The sequence below is a fragment of the Eleutherodactylus coqui genome, chromosome 5, assembly GCF_035609145.1.
Source record: "Eleutherodactylus coqui strain aEleCoq1 chromosome 5, aEleCoq1.hap1, whole genome shotgun sequence".
NCBI classification, from domain to species: Eukaryota; Metazoa; Chordata; class Amphibia; order Anura; family Eleutherodactylidae; genus Eleutherodactylus; species Eleutherodactylus coqui.
The window spans coordinates 228058196-228074595 of NC_089841.1; the positions used below are offsets into that span (position 1 = coordinate 228058196).

Consider the following 16400-nt stretch of genomic DNA (forward strand, 5'->3'; position numbering starts at 1 on the left):
AAAGGGAACAGTTAAAGAAATTGTTATTTTCCCCAGGTGTTTCCTATTTTTGGAAATGGAAGAACTGATGAGATATTCAAAAAATTACAAAACTGGTACTGAGAATTTATGGTGCGTAGCATATAGAAGAAAAATATTCTCATCTAACCCTTACAAGTACAGAATTCTCATAAGCATGCTGCTGGGCAGTGATGTCATATTGCCATCCACATGCAGTTGATAATATCCCATCCATCATCTTCACTTTCCTGTAGGCCAAAGGCCTGAAGTGGCCTGCGGCCTGCAAGTTAGAAAATAGTGGAGCAGGAGGCTTATGGTAGGCTTTCTGCTCTATCATGGGTTTCCAGGATAACTGCATTCTGTGACCCATCCCCAATACAGTCAACAGTGGTGTGTTGCCAGGAATTCTCAGCACTCGATGAGCAGCAGCAGCTAAGCAGCAGTGCATATGAAAAAGACTTGGGTATACTAATAGATCATAGACTGAACATGAGTCAACAATGTGATGCAGCGGCCAAAAAGGCAAACACAATTCTGGGATGTATTAGGGGAAGTATAGAGTCTAGATCACGTGAGGTAATTATCCCCCTCTACTCTTCCTTAGTTAGACCTCACCTGGAATACTGTGTCTAGTTCTGAGCACCCCACTTTAAAAAAGACATAGACAAACTGGAGCAAGTTCCGAGAAGAGTTACCAGGATGGTGAGCGGTCTACAAACCATGTCCCATGAGGAACGGTTAAAGGATCTGGGAATGTTTAGCTTGCAAAAAAGAAGGCTGAGAGGAGACTTAATAGCTGACTAGAAATATCTGAAGGGTTGTCACAGTGCAGAGGGATCAGCCCTATTCTCATTTCCACAAGGAAAGACTAGAAACAATAGGATAAAACTGAGAGGGAGGAGACACAGATTAGATATTAGAAAAAACTTTGATAGTGAAGGTGATCAATGAGTGGAACCAGGTTACCATGGGAGGTGGTGAGTTTTCCTTCAATGGCGGTGTTCAAACAAAGGCTGGACAAACACCTGGAATGATTTAGTGAATCCTGCACTGAGCAGGGGGTTGGACCCGATGATCCTGGAGGTCCCTTCCAACTCTATCAATCTATGATTCTATGACATCACAATCCTACCACTGAAAACTGAAATGTTGTACAATATTGCAAAATAAGTGTCATCTGTAATGTTTTGCTGATCTGAAACGTCATTGAATAGGTAGAGTTAAGCCACACCCAAAACTAAAAATCATCATCCACACACTTTTGCACACATGCAGCCAATTTCCATTCTAGAGGCATTTCGTGTGCAAATAGAGCATGCTGCTTATTATTTCTTTTTGCGCAGAAGAAATGTGCTTGAAAAATGCACTTATGTGAGCAAACCCATTGAGTTCTATTCTCTGCGTATTGTGCATGCAGTTTTTGTGCTGATTTTCAGTTTTTCACGCTTAGAATTGAACACTGAAGTTGCAACCCCTTTAGGAAGTAGAGAATGGTCATGGTAAATTTCATGTTTGTGCAGTTGAGATGTGTGGTGTTAGTTACATTACATAGGGGGTCACTTACTTTTACACTTAGAATTGAAAAATCAAGTTGTGACCCCTTTACTTTTCCTATTCAGGGCCTAAAGAATGCTTGTGACAAATTTCATGTTTGTATGACACCGGAAAGTTAGAGAATTAGATTAGTTGCATTGCATAGGGTTGCCAATACTTTTGCACTTAGCATTGAATAATCATGTTGTGACCCCTTTACTTTTCCTATTTAGGACCAAAAGAATGGTCGTGCCAAATTTCATGTCTTATGACACCGTGAAGTTACATTACATAATAGTGTCAATTCAAGCACTTGACTTTGAATTATGAAGTTGTGACCCCTTTACTTTTTGCTATTTAGGACCAAAAGAATGGTTGTGTCAAATTTCATGTTTGTATGACCTATATATAGTTTCTGCATACAGCAAATATTTCAAATTAAAACAAGAAAAAAAGGTTTACATGATAAACTATTCAGAAATAATACAATGAGGCATTTGTACCATTCAATATGAAGGGCTTTTCTCCGAGAGAAGTGTGGGCATGCCCCTTGAGGAGTGCTAGGGATTTGAAATCACATCTCGGGGAATTTAATAAGGATTTGCATTGTTGACTACCCATTTAGGTATTTAATCTCATATACCAAACTTCTTTTTTTTGTTTTGCTACGACCTATGTGCAAGGAATTAAATGCTATCATATTACCCATGTATTGTAATCTTACATGTAAGCACAGGCGGCTGCAGGCAGATAATCATCAGTATCTCAAAAGACATTTTAAAGAAGGGAATTAAGCCGTCTTTGAAATGCAATGATTTTTTTGCCTTTAAAAATCTGCTTAACATGCTGAACTTAAATGCTGATAAAGGTAAAGGATTGTTCCTCTTCTTGTTTTACAATAAAGCATACAAGCCTCTACTGCAGATCCTCTAAAGAAGTATAATCCTGACTTACATTAGGTTTGCTGCACACTGTGGCCGTCTTGGCTCAGGCCGATTGTGCTGAGTTATGTATATAAATTCTACCTCCGATGATGAGTCCATCAAACTTCTATCATTTAGAGTCTTGGGCTGAAAATTAAAGTCAGTCCATTGCAGTTGAAAAATGAGTTCTCAGTCCGAAAAGTTGACATGCTGCCAGTTTCTAAGGGAAGGGACAGTCGTGTTTTGCATAGACCTAGCGAGGAGATAGCTGGTGAGGAAGCATTTTTCATATCGAAAAATATTGACAGCTTTCTCAACTTTTACTTCATTTTGCTACAGGCTATCAGCTAGTGATAAACAAATGATCTATCATTGGCCAGGCAGCTCGTAGTATATTAATCTCTATATTCTAACGAGTAGTAGAATTGAGAAAAATGCCCAGTGATGGGTCATCAATAATAGTTGAAAGTAAGTAATGAACCTTGTCAGGCCATTAGCGAGTATTTTTATGCAAGAGTGACTTGGGGTTTTTTCGGTGTGCTTTGAATTCTTGAGGGCTGTGTATCGAGAAGGCTATTGTAATGGAATGATGCCCATCAATTGGCTTAGATTCCATCAATTTCAAAGCCAATAAAGAATATTTATTTCCATTTGGATGCTTGTGGAATTGTTCTTAAGCAAAGGGCATTCCTGAATATACAGCTACGGTAAAATACAATTGATGTTAAGGCTCCTTCACACGGGCGTATGCAGTTTTGTGCATGGCTTAGCGTAACAAAAAGGCTTTTTGTCACACATATAGGTGTATTTTACTTTACTTTTTGCGCTCACATGTTTTTTTGCGGATGGGACACAACTACAACCAGATTTAATTGGCTGCTTAGCCCAATGTGCTTCCGGATATCCTGCAGAGAACAGCGCTGGAAGCCTCGGCAATGAGGTCCCTGGTAAAACTCTGGCGGAGGCAGAACATAACACTCAGCACCAAGATTTGATTGTTCCAGATCTGCGTAATGCTAATATTATTGCACGGCTTGGAGACTTGGACCTTGCTGACGCACACCACTGAGCGTCTGGAGCCCCTTCACATGCGATGCCAACGCCAGATTCTCCGTGTCCATTGGTTCGACTTCATTAGAATCGGCGAGATACAGGCTTGCACAGGGCTTGAGTACATGGGCACAGAAACAATAACAAGGAGACGACTCGCACTTTCTGGTCATGTTGCACGTTTGTCAGAAGCGGTTCTGGCCCACAGTGCTCTAATCGCAGTATTTGCTAGGAAAATCGAGAGACAACACCTACTGGATGGTGGACGCCTCCTGGTCACCCACGGCACTCATGGGTGCAAAAGATAGGCAACTGTATCTCCTCCGACATCAACACTGAATGGAGCAATGCTCTCATTCATGGTCATTCTAGAGCAACGCTACGGACACTTGTTGTTCAAGCTTGATAACTAACAGCCCAATGAGTTCCAGATGTGTTTTTTCCAGCAGAATTGGGCAGCATATTGTGCATCCCCCATAGACTTCTATTGGGTCCTTTGGTGCTTAAATGCGCATGAAAGTTAAGCGTTCTGCATTTTTTTCTGAAAAAGGAAATGTGAACGAACCTATTAAAATTAATGGGTTCTATTCTCTGCGTTTTGTATGCGCACATTTTGCATACACAAAGACGCCCGTGTGAAGGAGCCCTTACTATATATCCTGCAGACAAAATAAAAGATAGCCGTTTCTGCATGAATTAGCCAGAGAAAGCATTAAATATTTTATGATTTAAAAAAATAAGAATCCATGTACGAATGTCATCAAATTTAATGAGTGTTAAAGCACCTCCTTATTGAAATGGTTTCTATATATAAATATAGTTTTGTTTAGAACAAAGCCCTTGGGCAAGAACAGCCGGTTTGCTAAAAGTTCGGTGCCAACTGGAAAGGGTGATAAATTCTAAATAATTAAAATATAACTTTTACTCAAAAAATTTAAACTATGGTGCTGACCAACTGATACTGATCACAAGTGACAATGCCAATGCCGAATATCACAATCCTGTTGGAATGCATAAGGAAATAAATGCTACAATACACCAAAGATACTGATAGATTTGGTCTGACCAGATTTTCGGAACATCCATCACATAACCGATGTCATCCTAATTCTTCATCTGAAAAGTTAGAAGCAGGATGGACCAAAACTGCCCCTGTTAATCCCTGCTACCTACATGCCCCACAGATGAAGAAGGCTTGGTGATCATCCTGATAAGGGCGGCTCCACAATATGCCTACTCTCAAGACCCTAACAGGATGGTTGACAAAATTGTATTTCCTCCAAACAAACTAAAAAAAATAGCCATTTCTATAGAAATGACCTACATTATACATCTTGTGCAAGAACTGGTTTGCTGATAGTTCGGTGAACACATCCTTGTAGGCCCTTCAAAGTAATTTTGCCTATTTAGGATGACCCATGTGCCCTATGGGCTATCATTTGTAAGCTAGAGCAGACAATCACTGAAAATCTTACTCTGGAGGACTCTTACATAGACATCTATTGAATTCAATTGGCTTAATGTAGTACCACATTGCTCCTGTAGGAAACGTGGTTGTGTCAGTGAGAAATGATACTGACCATTGTTCCCTCTAAGGTGCATACACACAGGAATGAAGACCGTTAAAAATACTACATCCTGCGTACAAGAGCAGCTGTTATTGGGCTTGTCGACCAATATTATGTTCTATTAACTCTTTATTTTCTTACAGCTATTAGAGGGGATCCTGCATTACTGGGCATTCTAGCAGGCAGAACAAGGCAGTTAGTCGCATTACAAAAAAAGGGTTGTCTTGTGTGAACAACATCTTTAAGATTGCAAGAATATGTAATGAAGAATCTGTTATTTGACAGCTAATCCATTTTCTGTGATCAGATGCATATACCTCATATCTTGTGGATCTCCGAGAATATGAATGTAGCTGTAGGTTTCACTATCTTCAGGACTCCTATAGGTTTAGCTTTACTAGTTAATTACCAATATATATTCTTCTTGTAAAACAGATGTATAATTTCTTAAATAGACTGATGCAGCAAGCTGCACTGTTATAGTTCACACCTCAGCTATCTGCGCAGCCCGGCAGCCAAAAGGAACAGCTCTCATTGATTTCAATGGAAGCCATGTCTGCAGTTACAAGCACCAGCCACTACCCAGGAATCGGAGCAGAGACATCTGTTGCCTCCACTCCAAGCTCTATGTAATTGCAGCACTGCCGGTGGGTGCGCAATCAGCTGACCGGCCAGGGTCCCAAATGACAGACCTCAGCCGATCAACTATTGATAACCTATCCTGAGGCTAGGCTATCAATAGTATTCTCCTTGTGAAACGTCTTTAAGATTACAAAATGTGCTTGATATGGAGTACATTGGTTTCTCTTTCCGTGAGAAGAACACTGGTGCAAGTCAATTTACATGAGGTAGGCATGACATGGTATTCTGCGCAATAACAACCCTCGTACACTATGGGTGTATTATTTGTATTATCTCATCAGTGGTGGGCTAATAGCATGCAAGGTGGTGCTTGTTGGCAATTTCACTTTCTAAGCCCCTAGGATTGGGGTGATAAGCTGCTTTTGCTATCTCCTTATCAGAATCTCCAAGCCCATATCCTTATTCTAATGTCCATTTACACCAAACGATTTATTATTTTAACGAGCGTATGATATCCGAGTTTGCTCTTTCACGCAGGTAGCCTGTATCTAAGAGCTGTGTGTACATCGTTGGCTCGTTCACACAAGAAATCGTTCACATTCACTGTGTCAGTGAATGGGAGTGACTGAATGATCGGTATTTAAACCCAACGATTAGTGAACGAGCCAAAAATGATTTTTATACCTACATAAAATGAACGATGACCGAGAAGAATGATTTATCGCCGTTCGTCCCAGCGTTGGCTGTGTGTACAATGAACGATTATCTTTCTTTTTCGCTCATTTAAATGATTTTTTTGAAGATAATCATTCTGTGTAAAAGGGCCTTAACTACTATTTCATTTTTCCTCTTAAAGGGGTTGTCCCGCGCCGAAACAGGGTTTTTTTTTTTTCAATAGCCCCCTTGTTCGGCGCGAGACAACCCCGATGCAGGGGTTAAGAAAGAAAACCGGACAGTGCTTACCTGAATCCCCGCGCTCCGGTGACTTCTTACTTACCTGGTGAAGATGGCCGCCGGGATCTTCACCCTCGGTGGACCGCAGGGCTTCTGTGCGGTCCATTGCCGATTCCAGCCTCCTGATTGGCTGGAATCGGCACGTGACGGGGCGGAGCTACAAGGAGCCGCTCTCCGGCACGAGTGGCCCCATTCAGAAAAGAAGAAGACCGGACTGCGCAAGCGCGTCTAATCCGGCGATTAGACGCTGAAAATTAGACGGCTCCATGGAGACGAGGACGCTAGCAACGAAACAGGTAAGTGAATAACTTCTGATAACTTCTGTATGGCTCATAATTAATGCACAATGTACATTACAAAGTGCATTAATATGGCCATACAGAAGTGTATACCCCCACTTTGTTTCGCGGGACAACCCCTTTAAATACTTTTATTTGTAACCACTTATTCTAAATAAACTTTACTGTTTTACAATTATTCTTCACTGTGACACAAAAGAATTTGCTGGGCTAACTTCCATATCAAGGCTGTGTTCCCATTACATTTAGTAAACTAAGTTCAGTATATGCACCATTTAAACACTTTTGGTACATTCAGAAGGTGTGTGCATATGACCACATTGACCCAATGCATGTCAAGTGTCCTTTTTTAATTCTATGAAAGTACTTAGTAGACTACACTATTCCATATGGAGACATCCAGCAAACTCCATTTAATGCATGGTATACTGGACCCTCTGTGTGATATATGCCACTCTATGCCTATCTACTGGCATATGCTGGAGCCTTCTCCCAGAGCAATGCTTTTGACGTATATGAAAGGCTCTGGCATGATCTGTAAAGAGCCTTTAACATACCAGTTATTCACAACTGGTTTATAAGTTTTGAACCTACAGGGTAATTATTTGATGATTATCTATTCAGTCGCATCCAACCTTCGGTCACTCTATGGATTAATGTTCTCCATGCATTCCTGTCTTTCTCCGCGTCTTTCAGTTTGGCGATTGACATGTTCATGGTGGCTTTGATTGTTTCTAGCCATCTTGTTGTTTGTCATCCTGATCTTCTCTTTCCACTGAGCTTGCCAAGCATCAATACTGTTTCCAGGTCCCTTTCACTTTCCACAAGCAGGGTGGTGTTATCTGCATATCGAAGGTTGTTGACATTTCTGCCACCTATTTTGACTCCGATTTCTGATTTTGTCCAGATTGCATCGTCTCATGATAGTTTCTGCATAAAGTTTGAAAAGGACCGGTGATAGAATGCAGCCTTACCGTACGCCTTTCTCGATTCCAAATCAATCCGTGTTTCCATAAGCCGTCCTGACTGTTGCTTCTTGGCTGTTGTAAAGCGACCTTATAAGCTGTCCAATATGTTCTGAGATGCCCACTTGCTTCAGACACTTCCAAAGCTTGTCATGTTCAACACAATCAAATGCCTTGCTGTAGTCGATGAAACACATGTACTCAGCCTTTTGATACTCTCGAGTCTTCTACATGATCCAGCGCAGGTTCCCGATTTGGTCTTTGGTGCCATGTCCTTTGCGGAAGCCAGCTTGAACGTCCGTCAATGAATGTTGTCACAATGCGTTTTTGTAAGATCTGTAAAAGAATTTTGCTCACATGAGGTATGAGGGCGATGGTGCAGTAATTGGAACATGATTATTTAACAACCCATTTAAAATCTGTGTCGTATAGTTGTCCCTATATGAATCCTATGACAATCCCAAGCAAGAAGCCATCCATTAATGTATTCCACAGCATGTGAACTGCACAGATGGCCTGATCACTTGATTTTAATAACCAACATGTTCAACCTCAGCCTGCATAAAAATACAGTCTGTTAAACATTCAGTAGAGGGGCCAATATTGAAGATTGATTGGTGCTTATAATGCGACAGGGAGGAAACTATCATGTTCGGCCATGAAAAGATCATAAAATATCTTAACATTCATTTTTTTTTTTCATAAATTTATAACCAGGCTCATTAAACCAATTACTGAACTGTATTGTTTCAAGAACAGATTTGGCCTGTCTTTCCCAAATATTCTAGATTTTTTATATCCCTAATGCTTGCATTAGTTTAGTAGACCATATTTTAATTGCTATCAATGTCATATCCCATTTTTCTGTATTCACCATGGTGATGTGGCTATGCTAGTGCTGCAAAGAGCCAAGGCAATACATCTTGTACTTTTTATTCACTTTATACTGATTTTTTTTCCATGTTGTACTGACTATGTAAGAACATTCTGCAAACTTTTATAGCACATGGTTGATACTACTGTACTACAGTACTGTTCCTCAATTTCTTTCTGGAAAGTGCCAAAAGTCTAATAGTAGTTGAGAACTATGACTCACTAGAGAATCATTCTGAGTTTTTTTTCGTCGGTACTGTATATCATCACGTAAAGGGTCAATCTTCTATAAAATGGGTTTTCTAGTTTAGAAAATACATATTTCTATACCCCTAATTAGACATTGTGGATTAATAAAGATAAGTCTCTGATATGGGGTTTCCATCAATGAACCAGAGTAAAGAATATCTCTCTCTGGGGGACCTAACGTGCATGAATTACACAAACAATTAATTTCAATGTGTATAATCCAATGCTTTTCTTATGGCAATGCTACATAGGAATTGAACTCTTGCAGTTTACTCATTGTTGGCTGGCCCTCGGACAGCCTCTATCAGCTTATTTGTATGGGGATTTTCTAAGGGCCCATTTAGACACAAGGATTATTGCTCAAAAATCGCTCAAAAGCTATCTTTTGAGCGATAATCGTTGTAACTGCACTGACATCGTGCAGTTTTCATTAAGCCGTCGCTCATCGTTGTCTTTCAGCATGCTGAAGACAACGATGAGCCTTATCAGGAATTCACAGCGGGATACAGCTGATACTATTGTTTCAGCTGTATCCTGCTCCCTTATGACAGGCTGGGTATGGAGAACAGAGTGGTCCAGCTGTGTTCTCCATACCCCGCACGGAGCGCTCGGCTATATAACCCACCTTGCTTGTCTTCTGAATCTTCCACTGGGAGGGCTCAGCTGTATGACAGCCAGATGCTCCCAGCGGGGAACAGCTGGATGCAGAGAGCAAGCAGCCCCCGCTTGTCCTCTGCATCCTCCCCTGGGAGTGCTTGGCTGAATGACAGCCAGGTGCTCCCAGCGGGGAACAGCTGGATACAGAAGACAAGCGGCCCTTTTTGTCTTCTGTATTCCCCGCTGGGAACGCAATGTGATCGCTCAACATTTGAGCGATCACCTTGCGGTGTAAATGGACACAAGTATTATTGCTCAAAAGTCGCTCAAAAGACATCTTTTGAGCGATAATCGTTGTGTCTAAATGGGCCTTAACAGGAAAGTGATTTCCAAATCGGATAGTATGTTGATTGAACCTATCATCGTTTTAGAAGAATGGGTAATATGTAATTAGAGTTCACTGTTTATTCTTACAGGACAAATCGCATTGGCTCCTATGGATATACAAGGTTTAAATCCAATTAAATCCAATGTTTTGTTCCTAGTCAGACAATGCTGTAATCTCATGTAGAAGATTCATCTCATGTGGTTCATTTCCCTTTTAAATAAGACCATGAAAGGATCATTCCTTTGCAGTTTTCTTGAGATTTGGACACACTATACAGTACATTTTATCTTCTCCTACAATTGTTTATTTAGGGGTTTGGTTTCTTCAGTAACCGTGTGACTGGAGACAATTAGCCATATGTTCAAATTACATTTAACTCAAGGTCAAATTCATTAGTTTTCTCTGTCTGTAATGTTCAGGTTAATTTTATAAGTGTTTGTTTCACAAACTGTTCTGTAAATCTTAGGAAGAATACTTGTTTTCACAGAATGTGCCACCTTACTTAAAGAACACCTATGCTAAGCGTTCATTAGTATGATATGTTTTTGCAATTTAAACTCCTGTTTCCTCGTATTTTCAGTAAAATACATCATAAAAGATGAATTATTTTTTTTTACAGATTACACAATATTGTTGTAATGCAAACATATATTTGTTTTGACGTAAATTGTAGAATTCGGGAAATCTAGTGTTTGATCTTACTGTTTAAACCTCAGGGTAGAAGAACTACCTTAAATGCAGTATGATTTCCGAGAACTGCCGGCATCTTCTCCTAAATTACACAAAGGAAGTAAAGAAGCAAGACTAGACTCGTGTATTTCCCATTCCCATTTTCCACTTTCACCATTCTTAATTTCAATTAAAGTAAATTAAATGTCTATTTTCCAGCATCCCTAAACTCTGTTCTAAGTTTTGTCATTCTTTAGTATGTGCTTTGAGAAGATATTTTGAAAGAAGTGACTGAAGAAAGCTACGTGTGTCTGAATGCGTCTCCCATTAAAAAACCATATATTCTCGTAGGCTGAGGCTGCATTTAGGATTACAATGGACTTTTTAATCAAATAGTTTTATTTGAAATTTTAATAAATGTACTAAATCATCTAATCTAAAATGCAATTTAATCTGCCCTGAACCCAACCTCACTCCCTCTCAGCACCCCCACCCCTTTAAAGACTCAAAGTTTATAAGTAGAGATGAGCGAACCTACTTGTTTCAAGTAATTACTCGATCGAGCATCGCGATTTTCGAGTACTTCAGTACTCGGGTGAAAAGATTCGGGGGCGGGGGGAGGCGTGGCGGAGCGGGGGGTAGCAGCAGGGAACAGGGGGGAGCCCTCTCTCTCTCCCTCTCCCCCCCCACTCCCCGCTGCAACCCCCCACTCACCCACGGCGCCCCCCGAATCTTTTCACCCGAGTACGGAAGTACTCGAAAATCGCGGCGCTCGGACGAAAAAGGGGCGTGGCCAAGTAGGTTTGTTCATCTCTATTTATAAGCCATCATATTTTATACAAAATGGGATTAAGTACATATTCTCCATTTAACAGTAGTATGAAAAAAAATTACAAATATAGACATATTAACGAAGTAGCCCGGGTACAGAATGAGTGCAATACAAAACGTGACATTTTGTAAGTAAGAAAGGATATTAGAATGTGCTAGTGTAAAAAAAAAACTGTGCTGTGATTTTTCAATCCTCAGTGCCGAGATAAAATGAAAGCTGCTCTGTGAATAGTTGCTATGGGCAACAGTATTTAATCCCCTTAGTGCTGAGGTAAAATGAAAGCTGCTCTGTGATTGGTTGCTATGGGCACCAAAAGCTGTTTTTTACGGTTTGTTGATTTACTGTTGGACACTTTTGATAAATTCGCGCTGTCTTTCTGCCTCGGGATCATTTTTGCAAACTGTTATCCACACGACGTCCAAGGAGGAATTAGGAAGGACAAAGTGGGCAAATGACTGGTGGCTCCACCAGGGTTAGATGGGGGCTAAAAACAGTCCTAAAAACACAAATTTTCAATGCTCAGTTTGACTCCTGGCGGGAATTACTTGTTGGAAATAAAGTAAATCAAGTACGTAGAGTCCATTGGTGAAAGCAAATTTGGGGGTTGCTGCATTAAAATTCAAGCAAAGGCAAAAAAAATGCAAATAAGGTTACCAAGACGACATTTCAGATTTTTTTTTTAGCCTATAACCTTCTCCGGGTTGAGGGTATATTGTGTGCAAAATGTCATGTGAATCGGTTGTATAGTTTAAGGGTGATGCACAAACAGACATTGACAAATATATAGAAGATTTTACTTTCAGTTTTACTGAAGGAGTGACAGTATTCTGTTTTCAACCCAAACAGTAGGGACTAGGAAGAGTGATGTTCTGTGTACTCAATGAATCAGATCTACACGTGAGACCCTATTCGCTTCGTTGAGTCAAAGCTCTGGAAGTATCTCTTGTCATTGCCCATCTTCCAATGGACCAAAATCTTTTTCCCGTTTTGCTTTTACTCCCAAAGGTACTGGACCAGGAAACTCAGACAGTAAGTATTGATATGATCTTGATATAAGACCCTTCAATCGATCTATCTTGTCCACTATAGTCACAAATTTAGTAATTGGCCACTGTCAAAGGTCCTTCAGCATTAAGCGCATTTTGAAGCTGTAGGTGCTTATGAAATTGGATGTGTGAGCTGAGAATGGTTTAAGATGACCTTCTACCAATATTTGTGATATACGTCTTGTGCCTTAAATTTCCATCTGTGAAAACCTTCTAAATTTGACAACTCCGGTAACTATGGTATGTCCCAAATTAATGTTACCTGTGTACAGCTTAGCATACCAAATAATCTCTTACTTTCCACCATATTTTATGTATCATATATAGCGTAGGTAGTCTTTTAGGCCTCTTTTACACGGGCGATGAGTTTTAATGCTGGCTGCATCGCGTCTGAAAATTGCATGAACGGGAAAAAGACATGTTAGTCACGGCTAAAATTTGTGTTTTCTTATCCATTCAGACAGCCAGGTGCGACTTGTATATACCGCAGCCCAGAATTTCTTCGGTCGGCATCAATCCTCGGAATAATTTCTAAAGACTAAATAGAGGCACCTGTCATGTTGTTGCACAGTTGGTCGCTGCTAAACTTCCTCCCCCTCCTTTTCTAGGCAACTCCCATAGGAGGCTATGCGAGTCGCCGGTGTATATCGGCCATAAGATAGGGCCAGAACTACCTTTTCCGGCCGCGTATAAAATTGCCTGCCATGTTTGGTCTCTGATCTATTTTTTTGGCCGCAACGCTTTTACACAGCTAAAGATCGGTCATCCGAACGAATACATTGGAAACCATAATTGCTTTAGGTCTATATTTAATCGCTCATAGTCCAACAGAGATGAGGTCATATGTATGCCTAAGTATTTGATAGTATCAGTGCATCTTAGTGGGATCTTCCCTTGATCTAGTTCTGTATTCTCTTTATCTACCTGTAACAGTTCCGACTTAGACTAATTTATAGATAAACCAGAATATTGCCCAAACCTCAGTATACGTTCTATAGCGTTGTGGAGTGAAGATTGTGCATCTGCAAAAAAAGAAGTATATCAGCAGCAATGGGCTTATCATGTTTACAGATAACACTTTTCTCATTACTCTACACCCTAGTGAGAGAAAAAAGCTTTTGAAAGGACTTACAGTTTAGTACATCAATCGAAAATTGTTTGTATTCATTCTGAGGGTATACATACTTTAGTCAGATTAGCTGTCTCACCAGTAATGTAGTCTTTAGTGTTGTTCTTCTTTGCTTCCCATAAAACTCATACAGTACTTCCTGCATTAGTAGAACACAGGGGCTTTCTGAGCATTGTAATTGAGCAATTCTAAAAAAAAAAAAATTCAGATCAGCATGGAAAATGAGAAAATCTGTTTTCATCCTCTATGTAAAAAGTCGGAAGAAACCATAGAAATGTATACAAAACAAACACGTATATTAACCCTTTCCAATCCACTGTCTGACGTCTGAAGACATTCTGATTCAAGGCTGTACAGCTCTGAGGTTGGAAGACGTCCGGCAGGGTATTCTTACTGTATATTACTGGCCGCTCTGTTGTTGGGGGCCTCTCCTGCATGTCACATACTGCAGTACTGGCTCCAGCCAGCAGACAGCGCCATTGTATTATGGCAGAAAGAGAAAGCCCCCTAGGAAACCCTGATTCCAAAAGTGGATTGCAAAGGGTTCAATAAAACTGTTGATGTGAGTTATAGTGTTGTTGGATTATACTACAGTCAATTTACTAGACTGCAGAGCCAATGAAAGTTGTCTGATACGTTCCTCTCCTATGATGAGGACCAGTAGCCATCTTCAGCTTTTTAACCCAAATCTGCCCATATTTTTAACCCAAATCTCTTTGTCCCTCTTTATATTTAAATGTCCCTATTCTTGACCCGATAATTAGATTTGCAGGAATACATTTATTACATTGCTCCAAATATCTCAGCCTAGATCCTGAGTGCATATTAGACATTATATTCATATATATCTCAGCCTAGATCCTGAGTGCATATTAGACATTATATTCATATATATATATATATATATATATATATATATATATATATATATATATATATATATATATATATATATATATATATGAATATAATGTCTAATATGCACTCAGGATCTAGGCTGAGATATTTGGAGCAGTGTATATATATAATATATATATATACAATATATATATATATATATATATACAATATATATATATATATATACAATATATATATATATATATATACAATATATATATATATATATATATAATATTTTTATGCAATTTCAACCAAATGTCTGCATTCAGATGATCTTTCTGGTAATGTTTAAATAAAAACCATTCAATCATATGGTTCATTGTATTCTTCATGCTGGAAAAATGGAGGAATCTCATTGTCATGTGCCCTTGAGCCCCGACATTGCAGTTGCCAAGGTTGATAATTTTGTACTGGCAGCTTAGTGCCTAACAAATGATGTTTTTATCTGCACAGGCAATAATGTAATGTCAAAAAAACATTTGACATAACAATGCAATAAAAAAAAATAATTAAAAATAAATGTTTCCTCGTGGGACAAAAAAAATGTAAAACTAATTAAAGCTAGAATAAAATAGAATAATAAAAGAGAAAAAGAATAATAAACATGATTTTTTAAAACAAATCATTAAAATGATTTTACAGTGTTAAACAGTAAATATATACACACATAAAAAAAGGGTAAAACGATGACAAAATTACTTTTTTATGCATTTTGTTATTTTAAAAAACTCATAAATAAAAACTTACTTCCCCCCCCCCCCAAAATGATGATACAAAAAATTTACAACTTATCTACAACCACAGAAAGCAAGGTCTCAAATGGCTTAGTAGACAAGAAATAAAAGAGCACTGCTGCCCTTACTTCAGGATGTCCTGGAGTCCATTCTTGGAATTGATTTGGGTCCTAGCAGTCAGACTCCCACCGATATGAAAGTTATCCCCTATTCTGTGGATAATCTCTTAAAGGTTGACGCTGTCTTATTGTATAAGGAGTTAACCATCCAGAAAGTTGGGAGGTTTGAGTAAGCAATAATAGCCATATGTGTTGGTAGCCTGCCAACACTATGCAGAAATAGGAGTACTAGGATATGTAAAGCAACCACATTGGTCTGATGGGGATTGGCCACCTCTGCTAGAGTTTGTTTACAGGCAGCTGCTCAGCCTCACTTAAGGTACATTTACACACAAAGATGATCACTCAAAAGATGGCTTTTGAGTCATCATTTTGCATAAACTATTACTTGGTACTAATGCCTATTAGTACCAATTAGTAGTGTGTGAGTCACCAGGAGCTGTATTCAGTGAACAGACAACCCGCTGTTCTCTGAATACATTTTCTTTGTTCTGCCACTGGGCTGACAGCTGAGACAATGTAGTCAGCACTCCCCATGCAGAACACAGCGTGCGGTCCTTCTTACCAGCTGTTCTGCTGAACGATGGATTTCATGCCGAACTAAAATTCATCGTTCAGTAGAAAAGTGAAAGATGGGCACATTTACACCCAACGATTATCACTCAAAAGGTGGCTTTTGAGCGAATTTTGAGCGATAACCGTTGTGTCTGGATGGACCTTTAGTGTGGTCTTTTTAAGTTTTGTACTTGAATAAATTAATCATTAGGAAGTCTTCAGAACACCATGATGAATACTTTTACTCCTTCCCCATAACATGAAATATTACATATCAGTATTTCAGAGCTGTCTTTATTGGAGACACCCATCTAGTAGCTGTCTCCACTCACTCATGCCATGAGGCACTGTTGGAGGTTCCAAGGTCAATCAGGTGAGGCTAGCATGATGGAAAGCTTAGGTCTATACTGGAGAGTTTTTTAATAATTGGAC

General features: G+C 39.5%; 1 protein-coding gene across 2 annotated transcripts in view; it reads left to right on the forward strand.

Annotated features, from left to right (window-relative positions):
* Positions 1-16400, forward strand: part of LINGO2 (leucine rich repeat and Ig domain containing 2) — a 411926-nt gene that overhangs the window by 267723 nt on the left and 127803 nt on the right. The gene's annotated exons all lie outside the window — the stretch shown is intronic.